The following is a 21,687-nucleotide window of genomic DNA, read 5'->3' on the forward strand; positions in this document are numbered from 1 at the left end:
TCGCTACCCACAATATCCCACACCACTGTACACCTACCCTACCCACTGCCCCACCCCACTGTACCCCTATCCATCAAACCACTGTAGACTGGCAAGGTGACACGAGGTCCTTTGATCCCAATAGATTTCGCCCAGCCTTTCCATATCTTCAGATCACTACCGAGTTAAGGTACGTGTTTGTTGAGTCTTCAACTTACCCCAGACCTACGCTAGTTGTTCAAGATCAGACAGGCAGTCAAAGTGAACAGGCACGCCTTTGACAGTGTCTCTTCGGATGTAGGTAGATGCACAAAGTATTCTATTCTGAGGTCCATGCATTCTGCCATGTAAGCGCCAAACAGCCCTTTCACGGGAAGACCCTTCAAAAAGTAAAGACTCCGCTTTCTGTATGTTGGCATGTAGCACGTAGCCCATCGTGGCAGATAGCGTACATCACATTGCATCTAGTGGTGGCCCCATGTTGTGATTCTTCACTTGCCAAATCATAGCAGTGCTAAAAGGTCATGGCCAAGAGGCCTCAGCGGCAGGGGATCTGCGTCCAGTGCAAATTGGCACATGCCAAAACGTCCTGAACAATGGAGAAGGCAAAGAAGTTTCATTAGTGGTGTAATGGGAGGATAAATCGTGTTCCAGATGTTGGGGACATCCCTCAGACCTGTTAAGGGCCTCCATCACACCACTGAGGAATCATCCTTGTTTGTTACTGTTTGCAATGAATGATTGAAGGAGTTGCGTATCTTCAGATCTATAGATTCCTGCTATGATATGACATGATATTGTATTTGAATCGCACTCATACACGCGTGTTTCAGAGCGTGACGAGGCAAGGGAGGGGAAGAAGGGAGGACAAAACAGCGATCTTCCTAGGCCCAGTGACATTGAGAATGCTCAAGTGCAGGGGAGAGGGAGGGAGGAAAGTGCAAGGAGAGGGGCGAGGTGGAACGTGCTGAGGAAGGGATAAAAACAACAACAACTGGTAGCGCAGCCAGCAGGGTGGCAAGTGCGAGGTTTAAAGCGCAGAAAAGGGGTGTCTGATAAGTGCAAGTAAGGGCACTGTAGGGTTACAGATACAGACCCAAGTGCAAGGATTGCGTGCAAGGGTTGCCAGGAGGCAGTGCAGGTGTGCGGCTGGGTGGGCAGGGACCTTGGCCCGAAATCAGAGGGTAGCCAGGTGCACGGAGCCGAAGCAGACAGATCAGCAGGGGAGCGGAAGAGCAAAGGCAGAAGCAAAGAGGAAGGTCTTGAGGTGCTTCCGGAACCAGAGATGGTTCTCCTCAAGTTTCAGTGTGGCAGGCAGGCTGTTCCAGAGGGAGGCCCCAGCTGAGGAAAGAGATCTACCCCCAACTCGTTGCTTGGAGAAGCGACCGGCCCTGAGGGAGTTGGAGGTGGAGGAGAAAAGAGCTCGAGTGGGAAGGTATTTACGGAGGGAGAGTTGAAGGTATTTTGGACCCAGGCCCCAGTAAGCCTTGTGGACAATGCAGAGGGACTTGAATTTAACCCTTGCAGCCACTGGGAGCAATGAAAAGATTTCAGGGCTGGAGAGATACGATCCCTGGGCTTCAGACCAAGGAAACGTCTTGCAGTCCTGTTCTGGATGAGTTGCAGAGGACAGAGAGAAGAAGCAGGCAGATTTAGAAAGAGGCTGTTGCAGTAGTCTAGCCTAGAGAGAATCAGAGCTCTAGATACAGTAAGCTTCTGGGGGAAGGAGAGGAAAGGAACAATACCTCTGCAAATGTACAGTTGGTAGTTTGACTTCTTAGAGATGTCAGAGATGTGAGAAGAAAAGGAGAGTGTGGAGTCGAAGATGACCCCAAGGTTCTTAGCCTCAAAGGTGGGAGCAGGAAGAGGGCCAAGGGAGGCCGGCCAGAGAGTGGCAGGAAAGGAGGGTGCAGGTGTGCCGATGAGGAGAATCTCTGCCTAAATGGGATTAAGGCAGAGATCATTGGCGGCAGACCAGTCCTGGATGGCAGACAGACGGTCAGAGATGAGGGAGGGAAGCCTGAAAACAAGCAGAGTGTCATCCGCATAGCACTGAAAGTTGAAGCAGAGAGCTGCAATGCGGTGGGAAATGGGTGCCAGGTATTGGTTGAACAGCCAGGGAGAGAGGTTAGACCCGTGGGGAACACCACAAGTAGAGAATGAGATGGCGAAAAGGAAGGACCCAAGTTGGACCTGGGAGGGCCGATCAGAGTGGAAAGAGGTCATCCAGGCCAGGGCCTGATCAGTGATACCCGGCTTATCACGGTGACAGTTGAGCAGGATGGCATGGTTGACCGTGTCAAAGGCAGAAGAGAAATCGAGTAGGATGAGGACCCAAAAGGGATGTTAGAGTCATGGTTGGACAGCAGGTCTTCACAGGTGTTCAGGAGAGCAGTTTCCATGCTTCTGACAGCTCTGAAGCCAGGCTGATGGTCATGGAGACAACCAACAGAGTCGGTGTGAAGATTAAGCTGGGAGATGGTCAGCTTTTCCAAGAGTTTGCCCTGGAAAGGAGTGATAGAAACCTGTGAAGTTAGCCGGGCCGGAGGGGTCGGCTGTGGAATTTTTGAGAAGAGGGTGCACAAGAGAATGCTTCAGAGTGGAGGGGAAGATTCCACAGGTGATGGAATGGTTACAGAAGTCGGCCAGATTCAGAGCAAGGGTGTCAATGTGGTCCTTGATGGTTTTGGACGAACAGGGAAGAACCTGTTTTGACTGGAATCACACAATCTCCTGGGCTTGCGCCAATCTGGTTTCCAACCAAGCCACGGCACTGAATCGGCCTTACTGGACCTAAAGATTCAACAGGATGATATCAAAGATGCCAAGAAGCAAGCCCTCCTCTTGTTACTGGGCCTGTCTGCAGCCTTCGACCATGTATACATATTGAATAAATCAAAAAGGCAGCCTATGATCGAGCCAGCCAGGAGTCAACCTGGAATTAGTCAAATGTGTTATCCATTGCGCCACTGGACCGCTGCTACAGCGTGAGCAGGAGTCAGCACTTTTGTAACGAAACAGAAGTTTCCTGCTTGAGACACAGTGAGAAACGTACTTCTCATTTTTACAAGGAGAGGTAGAAAAAAACGCTACAAGCCCACAATGAGCAGGTGAGCGAGCGTGTGCCATCATGAGAAACTTAGTTCTCATTTTTCCCAGAGGAGAGGTAGAAAAAACGCACTAACTACGAACAAACAATGTGCTTTTGTGTGCCATGCGTGACAAGGCTCATTTTTAAATACTTTCTAGAACAAAAAGGCAGCATGCGAACGAGCCAGCCAGGAGTCGAACCTGGAATCTTCTGCTCCGTAGGCAGACGCGTTATCCATTGCGCCACTGGCCCTCTGCTGCAGTGACTCTTGGAATCAGCACTTTTGTTACGACGCACAGGCTCATCATGCGGATTGAGCCATCATGAGCAACTTAGTTCTCATTTTTATAAGGAGAGGTGGTTGAAAACACGCCTACGAACTGACAATGAGCAGGCGTGTGCCATGTGTTAGAGACATCATGAGAAATAACGTAGTTCCCATTTTTTCTCCCGAGTAGAGGTAGAAACACGCTGCAACACTGACTACAAACACACAATGAGCTTCGAGTGCCTTGCGTGAGAAGGCTCATTTTTAAATACAGAACAAAAAGGCAGCATTTGAACGAGCCAGCCAGGAGTCGAACCTGGAATCTTCTGCTCCGTAGGCAGACGCGTTATCCATTGCGCCACTGGCCCGCTGCTGCACTGTGAGCTGCATTCAGCACTTTTGTTACGAACCAGAGGCTCAGGTCAGGCTGCCTGCCACATCACGAGAAACTTTGTTCTCATTTTTACAGGGAGAGGTAGAAAAAACGCTACCAACACACAATAAGCAGGCGTGTGACATGTGTTAAAGAAGGCTCATTTTTAAATACTTTATTGAAAACATCTGACAAAGAACGCATTTGGCATCAGATACTGCCCGGATTGCAACTCTCTGCACGTATTTTCTGGCGAGTTTTACGGACCAAGCATCTCATTTATTGTACGATAGCACTCACATTTTCATGCGCAAATAACAGATTTAGACTGTTTTCACTTTTTAGTATTGTACCATTTTATGTGCTCGGTGCTCTTCAGTGTTAAATCCGCGGGAGAGGATGATCTGTACCCAGATCAACCCCAAAAGTGCCATACAGATATGAAACAGATAAGGCCTGAGTGATAGGCGTGCCAAGGAGTACTCGACGTGCATGCCACAGAAACGCGCAAACATGCAACAAGTGAGAGGCATAAAATGGGGTTTTTCACTTTAAGAAAATAACATATAATATATTGAATACAATTTTTTGTTTACTTCTTAAAAGGTGTTTTATTGAGCTGCAGCCTTCCTCTTAGAGAACAGGACTAAGAAGCCCGGCTGGAGCATTTCAGCACATTTTTATTTCCTTTTGGCGATCGCTGTGTCAGGGTGTTGGGTTGGGGCTCCAAGATTGCCGAACACCAGGCGAGCAGTCTATCATGGGGAACAGTTTAGTATACAACACCGGTGCGATGAAGGCACATGGCCTACTCTGCATTTTAAGCACCACCTATAAGCCGAAACCGTTGCATTGAAGTACAGGTAGGAGGGAGATGACATGTGAAGAGGGACACACGACTTGTTTTTTTTTGGGTTATTTATTTGTTAAATATTGTTGGTTGTTTATCGTCTAATTGACTGCCTTGGGCCATGCTTACCTCTTTGGCCATTCCCACCCACTCCTTGCCCCTCCCACCCAAAACTCAACCCCTGGTATCTATGTTGTTTCTAAGCAGTCTGCTGTGAGTTAATGGCTTAATTGCCGCTGTAAATGGCTACCGGTATAATAACAAAAATCTTACCCAATTCTACCTGACCTTAACTCACTACCCCACCCCCTCTATTCCCACCTCTCCCCTCTCACCCAATCTACCCTTATCCCCACCCTACTCTACCACCACTGACTATACCCCAAACCACTCTACACCTACCCCACTCTTCGCTACCCACAATATCCCACACCACTGTACACCTACCCTACCCACTGCCCCACCCCACTGTACCCCTATCCATCAAACCACTGTAGACTGGCAAGGTGACACGAGGTCCTTTGATCCCAATAGATTTCGCCCAGCCTTTCCATATCTTCAGATCACTACCGAGTTAAGGTACGTGTTTGTTGAGTCTTCAACTTACCCCAGACCTACGCTAGTTGTTCAAGATCAGACAGGCAGTCAAAGTGAACAGGCACGCCTTTGACAGTGTCTCTTCGGATGTAGGTAGATGCACAAAGTATTCTATTCTGAGGTCCATGCATTCTGCCATGTAAGCGCCAAACAGCCCTTTCACGGGAAGACCCTTCAAAAAGTAAAGACTCCGCTTTCTGTATGTTGGCATGTTGCACGTAGCCCATCGTGGCAGATAGCGTACATCACATTGCATCTAGTGGTGGCCCCATGTTGTGATTCTTCACTTGCCAAATCATAGCAGTGCTAAAAGGTCATGGCCAAGAGGCCTCAGCGGCAGGGGATCTGCGTCCAGTGCAAATTGGCACATGCCAAAACGTCCTGAACAATGGAGAAGGCAAAGAAGTTTTATTAGTGGTGTAATGGGAGGATAAATCGTGTTCCAGATGTTGGGGACATCCCTCAGACCTGTTAAGGGCCTCCATCACACCACTGAGGAATCATCCTTGTTTGTTACTGTTTGCAATGAATGATTGAAGGAGTTGCGTATCTTCAGATCTATAGATTCCTGCTATGATATGACATGATATTGTATTTGAATCGTACTCATACACGCGTGTTTCAGAGCGTGACGAGGCAAGGGAGGGGAAGAAGGGAGGACAAAACAGCGATCTTCCTAGGCCCAGTGACATTGAGAATGCTCAAGTGCAGGGGAGAGGGAGGGAGGAAAGTGCAAGGAGAGGGGCGAGGTGGAACGTGCTGAGGAAGGGATAAAAACAACAACAACTGGTAGCGCAGCCAGCAGGGTGGCAAGTGTGAGGTTTAAAGCGCAGACAAGGGGTGTCTGATAATTGCAAGTAAGGGCACTGTAGGGTTACAGATACAGACCCAAGTGCAAGGATTGCGTGCAAGGGTTGCCAGGAGGCAGTGCAGGTGTGCGGCTGGGTGGGCAGGGACCTTGGCCCGAAATCAGAGGGTAGCCAGGTGCACGGAGCCGAAGCAGACAGATCAGCAGGGGAGCGGAAGAGCAAAGGCAGAAGCAAAGAGGAAGGTCTTGAGGTGCTTCCGGAACCAGAGATGGTTCTCCTCAAGTTTCAGTGTGGCAGGCAGGCTGTTCCAGAGGGAGGCCCCAGCTGAGGAAAGAGATCTACCCCCAACTCGTTGCTTGGAGAAGCGACCGGCCCTGAGGGAGTTGGAGGTGGAGGAGAAAAGAGCTCGAGTGGGAAGGTATTTACGGAGGGAGAGTTGAAGGTATTTTGGACCCAGGCCCCAGTAAGCCTTGTGGACAATGCAGAGGGACTTGAATTTAACCCTTGCAGCCACTGGGAGCAATGGAAAGATTTCAGGGCTGGAGAGATACGATCCCTGGGCTTCAGACCAAGGAAACGTCTTGCAGTCCTGTTCTGGATGAGTTGCAGAGGACAGAGAGAAGAAGCAGGCAGATTTAGAAAGAGGCTGTTGCAGTAGTCTAGCCTAGAGAGAATCAGAGCTCTAGATACAGTAAGCTTCTGGGGGAAGGAGAGGAAAGGAACAATACCTCTGCAAATGTACAGTTGGTAGTTTGACTTCTTAGAGATGTCAGAGATGTGAGAAGAAAAGGAGAGTGTGGAGTCGAAGATGACCCCAAGGTTCTTAGCCTCAAAGGTGGGAGCAGGAAGAGGGCCAAGGGAGGCCGGCCAGAGAGTGGCAGGAAAGGAGGGTGCAGGTGTGCCGATGAGGAGAATCTCTGCCTAAATGGGATTAAGGCAGAGATCATTGGCGGCAGACCAGTCCTGGATGGCAGACAGACGGTCAGAGATGAGGGAGGGAAGCCTGAAAACAAGCAGAGTGTCATCGGCATAGCACTGAAAGTTGAAGCAGAGAGCTGCAATGCGGTGGGAAATGGGTGCCAGGTATTGGTTGAACAGCCAGGGAGAGAGGTTAGACCCGTGGGGAACACCACAAGTAGAGAATGAGATGGCGAAAAGGAAGGACCCAAGTTGGACCTGGGAGGGCCGATCAGAGTGGAAAGAGGTCATCCAGGCCAGGGCCTGACCAGTGATACCCGGCTTATCACGGAGACAGTTGAGCAGGATGGCATGGTTGACCGTGTCAAAGGCAGAAGAGAAATCGAGTAGGATGAGGACCCAAAAGGGATGTTAGAGTCATGGTTGGACAGCAGGTCTTCACAGGTGTTCAGGAGAGCAGTTTCCATGCTTCTGACAGCTCTGAAGCCAGGCTGATGGTCATGGAGACAACCAACAGAGTCGGTGTGAAGATTAAGCTGGGAGATGGTCAGCTTTTCCAAGAGTTTGCCCTGGAAAGGAGTGATAGAAACCTGTGAAGTTAGCCGGGCCGGAGGGGTCGGCTGTGGAATTTTTGAGAAGAGGGTGCACAAGAGAATGCTTCAGAGTGGAGGGGAAGATTCCACAGGTGATGGAATGGTTACAGAAGTCGGCCAGATTCAGAGCAAGGGTGTCAATGTGGTCCTTGATGGTTTTGGACGAACAGGGAAGAACCTGTTTTGACTGGAATCACACAATCTCCTGGGCTTGCGCCAATCTGGTTTCCAACCAAGCCACAGCACTGAATCGGCCTTACTGGACCTAAAGATTCAACAGGATGATATCAAAGATGCCAAGAAGCAAGCCCTCCTCTTGTTACTGGGCCTGTCTGCAGCCTTCGACCATGTATACATATTGAATAAATCAAAAAGGCAGCCTATGATCGAGCCAGCCAGGAGTCAACCTGGAATTAGTCAAATGTGTTATCCATTGCGCCACTGGACCGCTGCTACAGCGTGAGCAGGAGTCAGCACTTTTGTAACGAAACAGAAGTTTCCTGCTTGAGACACAGTGAGAAACGTACTTCTCATTTTTACAAGGAGAGGTAGAAAAAAACGCTACAAGCCCACAATGAGCAGGTGAGCGAGCGTGTGCCATCATGAGAAACTTAGTTCTCATTTTTCCCAGAGGAGAGGTAGAAAAAACGCACTAACTACGAACAAACAATGTGCTTTTGTGTGCCATGCGTGACAAGGCTCATTTTTAAATACTTTCTAGAACAAAAAGGCAGCATGCGAACGAGCCAGCCAGGAGTCGAACCTGGAATCTTCTGCTCCGTAGGCAGACGCGTTATCCATTGCGCCACTGGCCTTCTTCTGCAGTGAGTCTTGGAATCAGCACTTTTGTTACGACGCAGAGGCTCATCATGCGGATTGAGCCATCGTGAGCAACTTAGTTCTCATTTTTATAAGGAGAGGTGGTTGAAAACACGCCTACGAACTGACAATGAGCAGGCGTGTGCCATGTGTTAGAGACATCATGAGAAATAACGTAGTTCCCATTTTTTCTCCCGAGTAGAGGTAGAAACACGCTGCAACACTGACTACAAACACACAATGAGCTTCGAGTGCCTTGCGTGAGAAGGCTCATTTTTAAATACAGAACAAAAAGGCAGCATTTGAACGAGCCAGCCAGGAGTCGAACCTGGAATCTTCTGCTCCGTAGGCAGACGCGTTATCCATTGCGCCACTGGCCCGCTGCTGCACTGTGAGCTGCATTCAGCACTTTTGTTACGAACCAGAGGCTCAGGTCGGGCTGCCTGAGACATCACGAGAAACTTTGTTCTCATTTTTACAGCGAGAGGTAGGAAAAACGCTACCAACACACAATAAGCAGGCGTGTGACATGTGTTAAAGAAGGCTCATTTTTAAATACTTTATTGAAAACAATACATACAAACATCTGACAAAGAACGCATTTGGCATCAGATACTGCCCGGATTGCAACTCTCTGCACGTATTTTCTGGCGAGTTTTACGGACCAAGCATCTCATTTATTGTACGATAGCACTCACATTTTCATGCGCAAATAACAGATTTAGACTGTTTTCACTTTTTAGTATTGTACCATTTTATGTGCTCGGTGCTCTTCAGTGTTAAATCCGCGGAGAGGATGATCTGTACCCAGATCAACCCCAAAAGTGCCATACAGATATGAAACAGATAAGGCCTGAGTGATAGGCGTGCCAAGGAGTACTCGACGTGCATGCCACAGAAACGCGAAACATGCAACAAGTGAGAGACATAAAATGGGGTTTTTCACTTTAAGAAAATAACATATAATATATGGAATACAATTTTTTGTTTACTTCTAAAAAGGTGTTTTATTGAGCTGCAGCCTTCCTCTTAGAGAGCAGGACTAAGAAGCCCGGCTGGAGCATTTCAGCACATTTTTATTTCCTTTTGGCGATCGCTGTGTCAGGGTGTTGGGTTGGGGCTCCAAGATTGCCGAACACCAGGCGAGCAGTCTATCATGGGGAACAGTTTAGTATACAACACCGGTGCGATGAAGGCACATGGCCTACTCTGCATTTTAAGCACCACCTATAAGCCGAAACCGTTGCATTGAAGTACAGGTAGGAGGGAGATGACATGTGAAGAGGGACACACGACTTGTTTTTTTTTGGGTTATTTATTTGTTAAATATTGTTGGTTGTTTATCGTCTAATTGACTGCCTTGGGCCATGCTTACCTCTTTGGCCATTCCCACCCACTCCTTGCCCCTCCCACCCAAAACTCAACCCCTGGTATCTATGTTGTTTCTAAGCAGTCTGCTGTGAGTTAATGGCTTAATTGCCGCTGTAAATGGCTACCGGTATAATAACAAAAATCTTACCCAATTCTACCTGACCTTAACTCACTACCCCAGCCCCTCTATTCCCACCTCTCCCCTCTCACCCAATCTACCCTTATCCCCACCCTACTCTACCACCACTGACTATACCCCAAACCACTCTACACCTACCCCACTCTTCGCTACCCACAATATCCCACACCACTGTACACCTATCCTACCCACTGCCCCCACCCACTGTACCCCTATCCATCAAACCACTGTAGACTGGCAAGGTGACACAAGGTCCTTTGATCCCAATATATTTCGCCCAGCCTGCCCATATCGCCAGATCACTACCAAGTTAAGGTACGTGTTTGTTGAGTCTTCAACATACCCCAGACCTACGCTAGTTGTTCAAGATCAGACAGGCAGTCAAAGAGAACAGGCACGCCTTTGACAGTGTCTCTTCGGATGTAGGTAGATGCACATAGTATTCTATTCTGAGGTCCATCCATTCTGCCATGTAAGCGCCAAACAGCCCTTTCACGAGAAGACCCTTCGAAAAGTAAAGACTCCGCTTTCTGTATGTTGGCATGTAGCACGTAGCCCATCGTGGCAGATAGCGTACATCACATTGCATCTAGTGGTGGCCCCATGTTGTGATTATTCACTTGCCAAATCATAGCAGTGCTAAAAGGTCATGGCCAAGAGGCCTCAGCGGCAGGGGATCTGCGTCCAGTGCAAATTGGCACATGCCAAAACGTCCTGAACAATGGAGAAGGCAAAGAAGTTTCATTAGTGGTGTAATGGGAGGATAAATCGTGTTCCAGATGTTGGGGACATCCCTCAGACCTGTAAAGGGCCTCCATCACACCACTGAGGAATCATCCTTGTTTGTTACTGTTTGCAATGAATGATTGAAGGAGTTGTGTATCTTCAGATCTATAGATTCCTGCTATGATATGACATGATATTGTATTTGAATCGTACTCATACACGCGTGTTTCAGAGCGTGACAAGGCAAGGGAGGGGAAGAAGGGAGGACAAAACAGCGATCTTCCTAGGCCCAGTGACATTGAGAATGCTCAAGTGCAGGGGAGAGGGAGGGAGGAAAGTGCAAGGAGAGGGGCGAGGTGGAACGTGCTGAGGAAGGGATAAAAACAACAACAACTGGTAGCGCAGCCAGCAGGGTGGCAAGTGCGAGGTTTAAAGCGCAGACAAGGGGTGTCTGATAAGTGCAGGTAAGGGCACTGTACGGTTACAGATACAGACCCAAGTGCAAGGATTGCGTGCAAGGGTTGCCAGGAGGCAGCGCAGGTGTGCGGCTGGGTGGGCAGGGACCTTGGCCCGAAATCAGAGGGTAGCCAGGTGCACGGAGCCGAAGCAGACAGATCAGCAGGGGGGCGGAAGAGCAAAGGCAGAAGCAAAGAGGAAGGTCTTGAGGTGCTTCCGGAACCAGAGATGGTTCTCCTCAAGATTCAGTGTGGCAGGGAGGCTGTTCTAGAGGGAGGCCCCAGCTGAGGAAAGAGATCTACCCCCAACTCGTTGCTTGGAGAAGCGACTGGCCCTGAGGGAGTTGCAATGATAGTGCAAATGAACCGTAAAAACATTACGTAGAATGTATATATATCACGTTTATTAATGTCGTCTCAGCAGAGCATGACCATCACAGCTTAGTCAATGGTTTACATACCACCACTTGACCTGCAAAGGTCTAATTAAACTGTGCTACCAATAATAAATAGTAACTTCTTTTACTACTTTTCTTTTTATTCGGCTTCTCCACAAATTAAAGTGCATCCACAGATCAGCATATGTTCAGCTTCATAGCGGTTCAGTCCTTCACATTTATGGAGAATTTTGATTGTCATCTGCAAAAAAGTAAACAAAATGCCACATTTCGGTCACTATTACTTTAACTGATCATCAATTGTGTAACATGATAGCACAGAACAATGCTCTCCGGGCCGCTCTTATTATCCCAAGAATATCACCCATGCCAGGCACTCAGCCCAATGGCTCCCAGTCAAAGAGCGGATCACTCTCAAAATCCTCACACTCACTCACAAATGCCTCTCCCTCTCCGCCCCGTCCTATCTATCAGAAACCATCTTCAAACCATCCTCCTCCCGTCCCACCACAACGAAATACTCCAACCTACTCTGCATCCCAAGCATCAAAAAAGCCAAAGCCGGAGGTCTAGGTTTCCCCTACATTGTAGCCAAGACCTGGAACGCTCTTCCTGCAAACATCAGAGCCGAAAACTCACTCCCTATTTTTCGCAGGAAACTGAAAACCGCATTCCTTGCAAAATAACATGAAACCCTCAGGATTCCATGTAAATATTTACGCATAGCTAATGTGTACATGTCTACTGTAAATATTGTATTTGTATGCAAATATTGTATCCTATGTAACTAAGACATTGTCTGTAACAAGCGCCACGATGCCCCCGGGCTGACATGCGCTCTACAAATTTGAATAAATAAATAAATAAACATTGTAAACATACAAATAACCTGAATATGGCCCGCAGACTGCTAGGGGAAGTGCAACACTCACAACAATGCCATGAAAAGACTCACAGACAGACAAGAGTGTGACATGCGTCCACAACGGAGTGCTGGCTTAAAACAGGTAATTGTCTTTGGAGGTTGGCGGCATGGCATGGGTGTGGATGGGAGTGTGTCGGCGGTGTCAGCACAGTGGGGTGGTTGGTGCACATGTCCCTCAAAAGTGCAAAGGGGCGGCTTGAGATCAACAAAGCGGCCTAGAACATAGCAGCGTTATGCAGCCAGTCTTTCAACCCTACCTCTCTGATATCTGTGCATTGAGGATATGCATCTGTCATTTTCAATCCCCAGCAGTGAGTACTCAAAGCTAGTGGTACATTTTCACATGTAAATCTAACCAAGAGCGCCCTTGCTAACTCAGGACCATGTCAGTCCAGATACTGTTCATAACCATTGGACAATTTGAGTCCCAGTACAAACCTATTGAGCGGAATCCCTCTCCCATGGCAATAACATCCTCCTGGGTCTTCTGGTGGATTTCATGTGTCATTGTTCGTCTATCCCTGCCGAATGATGTTATGTGAGTTTGTCCAAAGCTGCTGGCAGCCTAGTTCAATTAAGCAGTTTTTCACATGCTTGCACCAAGGGAGCTTATAGATATCAATTACAGGCCTAAGGGCTGCCACCCACAACCCTTTTTATGGTTTAGCTGTATCTGCCTAAAATAGCTTTCTCAGTCTGGCTGAACTACTTTCCAGTGTGTGAGCCTCAGGCAGAAACAGTCAAAGGATTTGACCTGTTTGATTGTATTTCCCTCGATCTAAATGGTTTGCTTCACGTACTTGCTTCTTGGTGGCCTAAACACCATGCACTTTGTTTTTGAACGATTCAGCATCAGTCCATGGCCATCAAATGTAAATGGAATTGTTTTCGTAGTACTGATGGAGTCAAGGAGATGAGCATTACATTTCTGGCATACATCAATACAGGGAACTTATCTATGCCAAATGATTGTTTATCAGTCTTGGCAGGTACCAGTAACCCAATAGCTGAAATAGGCTCTCCTAGGCACCTGAATGGAATTGGGGGAGGCAACTCCTCTCTCGGTTCGGATAAAACAATACAGCAGGTAACTGCCCACACACGGCACCACTCCAATCATCCTAGGCATTTTTTAAGAACGCTTTGACAGTTTTTTAATAAAAAGCTGTGGTTAATTATTTTACATTCATGTATCACCTTACCTCTGGTATTAACACATCGACCATGAGTGATGTATTTCTACAGGACAATGAAAATGTCAAAGCTTTTTTAATTGCTTCCATCAAACTTCTTGTCTACAATAAAATATAGTACATTTAACTAATTCTCAGTTAGGGTTTTTTTTTAACAATTACAAGACAAAGGGTTTTTCAAAACAATAACGTTTTTTACTCACATCACTTTCGCTGAATATAGTCATCCTCATTTTCAGTTTCTGTTTTAATTTTGGCATATATGTTGGATTTGAGAAGAGAAACATTCGGTTTGATTTCTTTCTACCTTTGATAATATTAGATGCATGTTCCTGTTTAAGATAAAAGAACATAGAATTTTGGTTAGGTTTCACATTTGTTAACAGTTATCATTCACAGTCTACACCCCCATCATTTGTCATCACATTAAGAGGTGGTCTTCCTCAGTTTGCAATTTAAATATACCTGTATTCTTCATAAACATTCATTAACAAAACAGACTGTGGTTTTCACAACCAGCAATTTCATTATTTCACAGTCTCCTATACAAATTGTACTGCAATGTATTAGAAAATCATATTTTGTTCATGTGTAATATTATGTGGCGCTTGATTGGCATGGTCATCTTTATTAAGTTTAATTATCAATCTTGCAGCTCTGTTTTGCACTCTCTGAAGTAGTGTGATAGCGTATTTTGGGAACCACAAGGTAGCAGGAGTTTCCATATTCCGCATGAGAGCAGATGAAGTTTATAACCATTAACTGGAGAGAGAGAAAAAAGAGATAGAAACTGAAGGATATAGCAGATGTTTCCTATTAACGTGAAGCATAATTTAGTTATTGATGAGGTTTGACTCTTTAAAGTAGCTTAAAATCAATATAAATGCCTAGGTTCTTAACTACACATTTCTGTTTTCGCAAGTTACCCAAGGAGGTTGTCCAGCAGAGGGTTCTTCAACTTTTAGGCTTTTCATTTTCTGCAAACATTTTGGATTTGCTTTTATTGATCTTTAATGAGTTAGAGTGCTTCACTCTATAACAGAGACTAGTCAGTATTTTGACAGGTGGTTTCATCACCCCCTTTTAAGTCAACCATAATAAGGTTATTGCATTATTAAATAAGGATACCTCAGTTTCATGTAAAAGATCAATTTGTGGATGGTAGAAAGGGTTTAACCCTGTTAGACATCACATCTCATGGCATGCGCTTGAGATAAGTAGGGACCGACACTGATTTGTTTAGAACAATTGGTAAGAAAAGACTGGATCCATGTAATTGCTGTGAAAACATTGAGGACTGACTGTTTTGCTTGTCCTCCCAAAATATTAATGTTCAAGGAAGTATGAAATACAGCTATCATATTGAGATTAATTCTTTTTTAAAATAATTAAAATCTACTATATCAGTAAAGTACATTTCCTTGCATGTAGAAAATAACTATCTTATTTTTACTTTTAATCAACATTTACAGTACACTTTTCAAACAATTCCAATACTTAAGCAATAAATATGACAATTCTTTTATACATGCCTTTATTTCATCTTTGTTCAGTAAATTCTTTATGCCTTCATTTTCAAGGTTTTCTTTTAGCCTTGTAAAATTGAATTTGCAAATCAATACATTTCTGAGACATTTCTTATTTCATAGTGATAGATAAATGCATTTCAATAATCAGATTCCAGCTACAAGCTTTAAAGCAAGTACATATTCCATATATGTTTACATTAGTATGTCCAGGGTTCGAAAGACATTTCACTATGAACTTTATTCTTAATAATTCTCTTCACTCTTTGTAATCCATACAAACGGTGATCTAATACCATGAATTATCATCCACATTTAATGGTTAAATAAAATATTTATATACTATTTGTTACATCGCACTAGAATCAGTTTGTACCACCAATGCCATGTCAATGCTAAACAATTTAACTGCGCTGGGACAATAGCACATGGCCAACAAGCTTGTTGTTATGATATGGGGAGCGCCGGCCCCTCCTGGGATCACCTCCTGGGACATCAACACTTACCCGTTATCATGTCCGGAGCCGTTCAGCCAGACATGGCACATTTCTATCTCACAGAATACAGCGCTTTGCGGCCCCATTTCATAGAAGCTGGAGGTTACAGCAATATGCGTTGTAATGTGGAAGAACTAAGTTTCCCATCATTCTTGCGCTTTTGGGAAGTTTCATCCAATGGGAAACGTGGAGCCTCGCATTGACTCGTATTTTACGTTCTACCTAATGCAGAAGTTTGCTTCCTATCAAAGTTATTACAGTGGTTTTGTTCAGAACCTTGTTTCATTGTAGTAAACTTTGTCTGCTATTGAGGATTCCGTAACTGGTTCCTCCTTCTTTACAAGTTCCCGGTTGTTCCATAACCGCGGTAGTCCTTTTCTCACCTTTTGTACTTCCTTGTTATAATCAGTCTTCCTGTGTACCGAACCTTCAGCCTGCCTACGGACTACTCTCCTAGAATCTGCATTTGTCACCGGTCTCTCCTTCCTGTGTACCGGACCTTCAGCCTGCCCATGGACTACTCTCCTTGAATCTGTATTTGTCACTGGTCTCTCCTTCCTGTGTACCGGACCTGAGTTGTTAAACGGATTGGCTTTGGACATTCCTTCTCTGCTGCGGTTTCTGCCACATCGCAAGTATTTCTTTACCTGGGTAACCTCATACTTTCTTTCCGTGTTTACACTTTACTTTACTGTTATCCTTGTCACCTACAAGTCTGGTTGTGTTCTCTTACGCGCCTGATACTTACCTTTTCCTCGTGCACGAGAACGCTCTGCAGGGACGTGCACCACCCCGACTCTAGTGTGATCCGCGTGCCGTCAGGGTTAGTCCCCTTACTAACCTTACCTATTTGTTGTTTTGCACCAGTCGTTGTGGACTTTCTCATATCCTTCTTAAATTCTTCATACGCCTTTCACACGGTAAGACTATAGGCTCATTCCTAGTTACCAGACATTCATTGACCCTGTTCTGTTTAGTTGAGCTTACAACTTTCTCATTGTTATCTCTGTCCCCAGGGTCAGGTTACATAGAAGAGTTAGCTGCTATTTAGTGCAGGTATTATTATTTGTGATATATCTCTGTTTTAACCATTATCATTACCTGATAGCAAAACCTTGTTGTTTCCATTACAGCCGGTGTCTATAGCGGTGTGTGTTCCCGCTCTTTTGAGCGATCGGTCTCCTTCACTGTCTGTTCTGAACAGTCTTGGGACATAGTGCTAAAAAGAGTTATTTTCCCTCAACAGAGAGGAGGCCCTTGGTTTAGGTCTAACTAAGGGCTCTACTATCAAGTCACGGGCCAGGTTCTGCAGTATCACCAGGATTACCACCCGGTGAGTGACACTTGTCTTCGCAGCACTGCAAAGCATAAAGTGCCAAATAAGAACTGAATTCAACTTATGGTGTAACTACTTTATAAAAAATAACTTAGTAGCTCTTCTGTTCAAATGTCTTCATCTTTTGTAATTCCATTTCTGACAAAGCACAGGATAGAAAACGTGTCATTATTAATGCATGACATGGCACTGTTAACCGTGTCATACTTTAAAAGTATTCCATTATCCGCAATTGCAGTTTTGTCTGTAATTGCTTACTGTTTGGTTTACCAAGACTAAACAGGTCAATTACCTGTACTTCAGTTTTAATTAAGGTTTGTGATCAATTTGTGTCCTGCATGCATCTTCTCTCTTTACTAAACTATTCAAGCTGTAGCACCCACATTATTTTCAGCTCATTATTTTAGACATTCTTGTACAATATATACATATGTATACACCACAAAGATTATGTTGTGATCGAACGTATAATGAAAAAATGGGTCTTCTTTCCTTTATCCATATCTGTTTGCAACACCTCAGAAATGGGCCATATAAATATCAACAAACATCACCATTTTGATACATCAATATATATATATATATATATGTTTACACAATATAATATTATACCGCAATATTAACCTCTCCAATGGTAATGGAAATTATTTGTGACAACCACAGTGAAATTTCATGTCCAAAATATTCCCAGTTACTGCTAAATCTGTACAGTCCAAATGCAACCACTTTTTGCACTTCTCGCATTCAATCCACTGAAGTGTTTGTTCTTTGGGGTACAATGACCTACACATGGAAATACATAGAAAAATATAAGTTAACCATCAACCATTACTGGTATAATGTACAACATTTGAAGTCAATTCCAAATGTATTTTACATAGTATTTAGCAATGGTATTACAAAGGATAACATTTGTACATCAAGCACCTGTGAAAATGCACCATAGTAGTATAAACCTTGAAGAACAGCATGTTGGATAACATTACATGCAATGCAACCTCTCTACCAAGGTTACCTTCGGTAGCTAACAATGTATTTCACATCAGGATTTGACCATTATGGATAGTTCCTTACGTTTTTTCATCTCCATATCGATCTAAACCCATCCTATGGTACATGCATCCCAGCTAGTGCTTCCAGCCATTGCCCATGTTATCCTCCCTTCCCTTTGTCACCTTTGTCTTATGGTTTATCATCGACTTTACCCCACTGTTTCCAATTCCTTCTTGCCTGTATCCTCATTTCCTTCTCACCCCACAGACCACGGTCTGCTTTGCGCCCTGGGCGGTGACATAGTTCATTCACACTGACAAGGTTGCAATGCTTTAAGACCCTAAGGTGGTGAGGTGCACAGTATGAAAGCTAATTAACATAACATCACTTGATGCACATTACATTTTCGAAAACCTTTTGTTCTAAAATATATCATATAGTACACTTTAATTTGCTCTCAAAAGTCACCTAATGAAAATATTTACACTACTTACATTAATAGGAATTCTGATTTATTAAATGTCTTACTTATTTTTTGAAGTTTCATTTTCTTGATAAATGCAGGCCATGTGTGCAGCTGCCATACATTCAGTGCCAGATACTATTTTTGGCTTCCTCTCTTCTTTCAGTGGTTGCAAAATTAATTCTGCTTGAGCAATTAAAGTTGGTCTATTTCCTACTGCATCCTCAGTTGACTTTAACACCACATTGCTCAGTTTACTCTCTTCGTGAACAGAAGTTACATTTCTGTTTTGTATTTCCTACAATATATATTTAGTTAATATAAAAAATGTAAAAGCCACTTGACAACAAACTGCACTTCCCGACATCATATTGAATTAAAAGCAACACTCCCCACAAAATATAATGTAGTTACATATATAGTATACAGTATATAGACTATAATGTAACAAACTGTAAACAAGTTTCAGAAAGACTGCAACCGCTTAATTTGGCTATAATTATATTTTTGAATCTTTCATGGCAACAGATAAGTACTTTATGGTGCTAATATATAAACATTACGCTCAGGAGCTTGGCTTAAATCATCAAGCTCATTAACCAATTCTCATGCTTAAGGGTTACAAATGGGACAAGGACGACCCTGGGAGCTGGGGGGCTGCCGCTGCCACCCACACTGGTATGCTGGCACTGGAGAAGGTAGACTGTGGATTCCCTAAGTTACCCAGCCAGGACACCTACTCTAGGAAAAAGGTTGGACAATTTGTCTCCCATAATCACTCATTCCCAACAGATGATAAACCAGAATGGACGAGAAAATATGCTTACAGATTTGGAATCAGGAAGCTAATTGGGAAGGCCAAGATCACCCACTGAATTTATTTCCACTCCTCCACCCCGGTGAATCTGCAACACACACCACTCCCCCATTCAATATCCAGAGTGGCAGAAGGAAGCCTAGTCCTCAACCATAGATATAATGGACACACATACAAGCACACTTCATTCTTACATTCCTAATAAGGTTAATATCTCATACTTGCTGTTGCAGAATAGTCATAAGACATGAAGCATGATATCGTCGTAAGTGGCATAGGTTATCCTGCGATAGTTCTTCTAACGCCATTTCTATTCCTCGAATTGTAGTATCAGTTGTTTATTAATGAAAATACTAATTAATGGTTATCGGTTAAGCCCATGTAACATGTTTATTATCACCCCACCCTCCAAGGCCTTCCCTCCACCCCCAGGGGAGTGTCCAAGACCGCCCCAGCAGAGGATGTGGTAGCAGTAGGGGTATGGAAAAACATACACACGTCACTGTGCATCAGTAATGGGAGTAGGAAACAACCCCTGCAGTAGGCGGCTAATCTCTTTCACCTGACCAGGATGGGTTTACCAAAGTCACATATATTATATCGATAGTCCACTGCTCTCACCTTCCAGTAACCCTTCATATGTGTCTAAAAAACATGTACTATATATAACACATCAATACACAATACATTTAAATAGATGCCCCACACGTTGTTCATGTTCAAATGCTTATCATAAAACAATGAGTAATGAACACTTAATGAATGCTTCATACACTCTCATGTATGAAATAAGTCTTTTAATTATGAGAAAAAAATAATAAAGAAACATTGTTACTATAATGGGCAAATGGTCTCTACGCACAACACCCTTAACATGAAAATAGTCACTAAAGCATCAATCATTGTCATTGCCTCTCATTTCTGCTACATCTACTTAGGATTTAAGACTTGTCCACCATCTCCAAGATATCATAGTCCTCAAAAAACATCGACCTGCCTCATAAAGGTCTCATCTCACCATTAATGCTAGGTAATCTTCATAGAAGCACCTAAAAGCACTTCCCCTTTCAATACCTCAATACCTTTCTCAATGTGATATCAATAGGGGACAAAACTCCACATACTCACTATCTTAGCTCATCTCTAGCCGTCATCAGCTTAAAGCTGTTGAGGGAGGTATGTAGTCTTTCTGCGGTTTTGTAGTTCCTTCATATTGCTATCTCTTTTTTACTATTTATCAGAACACTTGGTGCTTGTCCCAGAAAAGCCTGGAGAGCAGGGAACTGCTTTATTATAATAGAAGACTGCAGCATTCTAACTTCAAGGTTACTGGCACTCATCACAGATTCTTGCAAAAGAAAACTGATGTAATTTAATGTAACTTTGTTAAGGGAAATCTGTCAGCTTTCTTTTTACTAAATGTGAACACATTTGCATCGAGTCTGGGTCTATGACTCAAATATGCCGCTTAAAGCATGGCCTAGCCCTAGCTATAACTGAGGTTACACATCACATGAAGTTTTGAAAACATCTACAAATATAATATTAGACCTACGGTGCAGACAAAAACACCACAGCTCTCACGGTCCTTCTGTATCCATTGTGTTGGGATCTCAATTTTCCACTTCTTTAGATCCCATATGTGACTGAAAATATTGCTATATCAAAGTAAAAAGGAAAAATACAACAACCATGTATTAATAACTTAAATATTAGTACCATGTTTATTTTACAATGTTTTCATCTGGCACAGTTAAATCATGCATTCATGAACATGAACACTACATATATAAAAAATGTAACAGTTGAAACTCATACCCCTCTAATAAAGACAAACTTTAATTGCAATACATAACATTTATACATCACGTATACATTTAACAACATTGAACCTAAATATCTCGAGAGGATAGCTTAGAAACCTCTGGGTATTAAGTGCATTATAAATAACCCATTACAATAAAATATCACATTTTTAAAAATATTTTTCTTACCTAATGATTTCCATCTCCTCCTCATTAATATTTAGATATGTTCCCAAAGAATCAAATATTTCTATCATTTTCCTCTTACCATTGAAAATCTGAAAGTATCATGTGTAGGAAATTACATATACAATATTACTTGCTGTGAAAAAGCCACACAGTACATTATCTATGTTCCCTATTTTATAGCTTGTAAATAGATTTAAACACATGTAAATTAATTCTACACAATCCAAGAAATATATATGTTGTTAGCTCCTAATGACTTTAACAGCTTACAGAAAATGAAATACCTATTTTATTTCTTTTTTAAGTCCTGCCTTCTTGAATAAAATAAATAGTTCAGTCATGAATATTAGCCAGATGAATTAATTTAGCTGAAAACCACTATAAACATCTTAGAAATCAAACCAGTATAAGGTGTACATAAGGAAAAGATATTTGTCATGGGCTTGAAGGGGTACATGAAATTATCTGCTACACGGTAAGCAGATAAAGTCCTTTAATTAGGTAATCAAGTAAACCTCACCAAATACATCCGTACATATCTATTGCTACAGCCAACT

The 21,687-nt window shown here is 43.7% G+C and overlaps 4 non-coding genes across 4 annotated transcripts; all 4 read right to left on the reverse strand.

Annotated features, from left to right (window-relative positions):
• Window positions 1-3,249: 3,249 nt before the first annotated feature.
• On the reverse strand, window positions 3,250-3,322 carry TRNAR-ACG (transfer RNA arginine (anticodon ACG)). The gene has a single exon. It is a non-coding gene; the product is annotated as a tRNA-Arg (tRNA).
• A 311-nt stretch (window positions 3,323-3,633) lies between these two features.
• Window positions 3,634-3,706, reverse strand: TRNAR-ACG (transfer RNA arginine (anticodon ACG)). The gene has a single exon. It is a non-coding gene; the product is annotated as a tRNA-Arg (tRNA).
• A 4,514-nt stretch (window positions 3,707-8,220) lies between these two features.
• TRNAR-ACG (transfer RNA arginine (anticodon ACG)) lies at window positions 8,221-8,293 on the reverse strand. The gene has a single exon. It is a non-coding gene; the product is annotated as a tRNA-Arg (tRNA).
• Window positions 8,294-8,604: 311 nt separating this feature from the next.
• TRNAR-ACG (transfer RNA arginine (anticodon ACG)) lies at window positions 8,605-8,677 on the reverse strand. The gene has a single exon. It is a non-coding gene; the product is annotated as a tRNA-Arg (tRNA).
• Between the last annotated feature and the right edge of the window lie 13,010 nt (window positions 8,678-21,687).

Source organism: Ambystoma mexicanum, chromosome 13 (assembly GCF_040938575.1).
Source record: "Ambystoma mexicanum isolate Mex_15411 chromosome 13, UKY_AmexF1_1, whole genome shotgun sequence".
Taxonomy (NCBI): Eukaryota; Metazoa; Chordata; class Amphibia; order Caudata; family Ambystomatidae; genus Ambystoma; species Ambystoma mexicanum.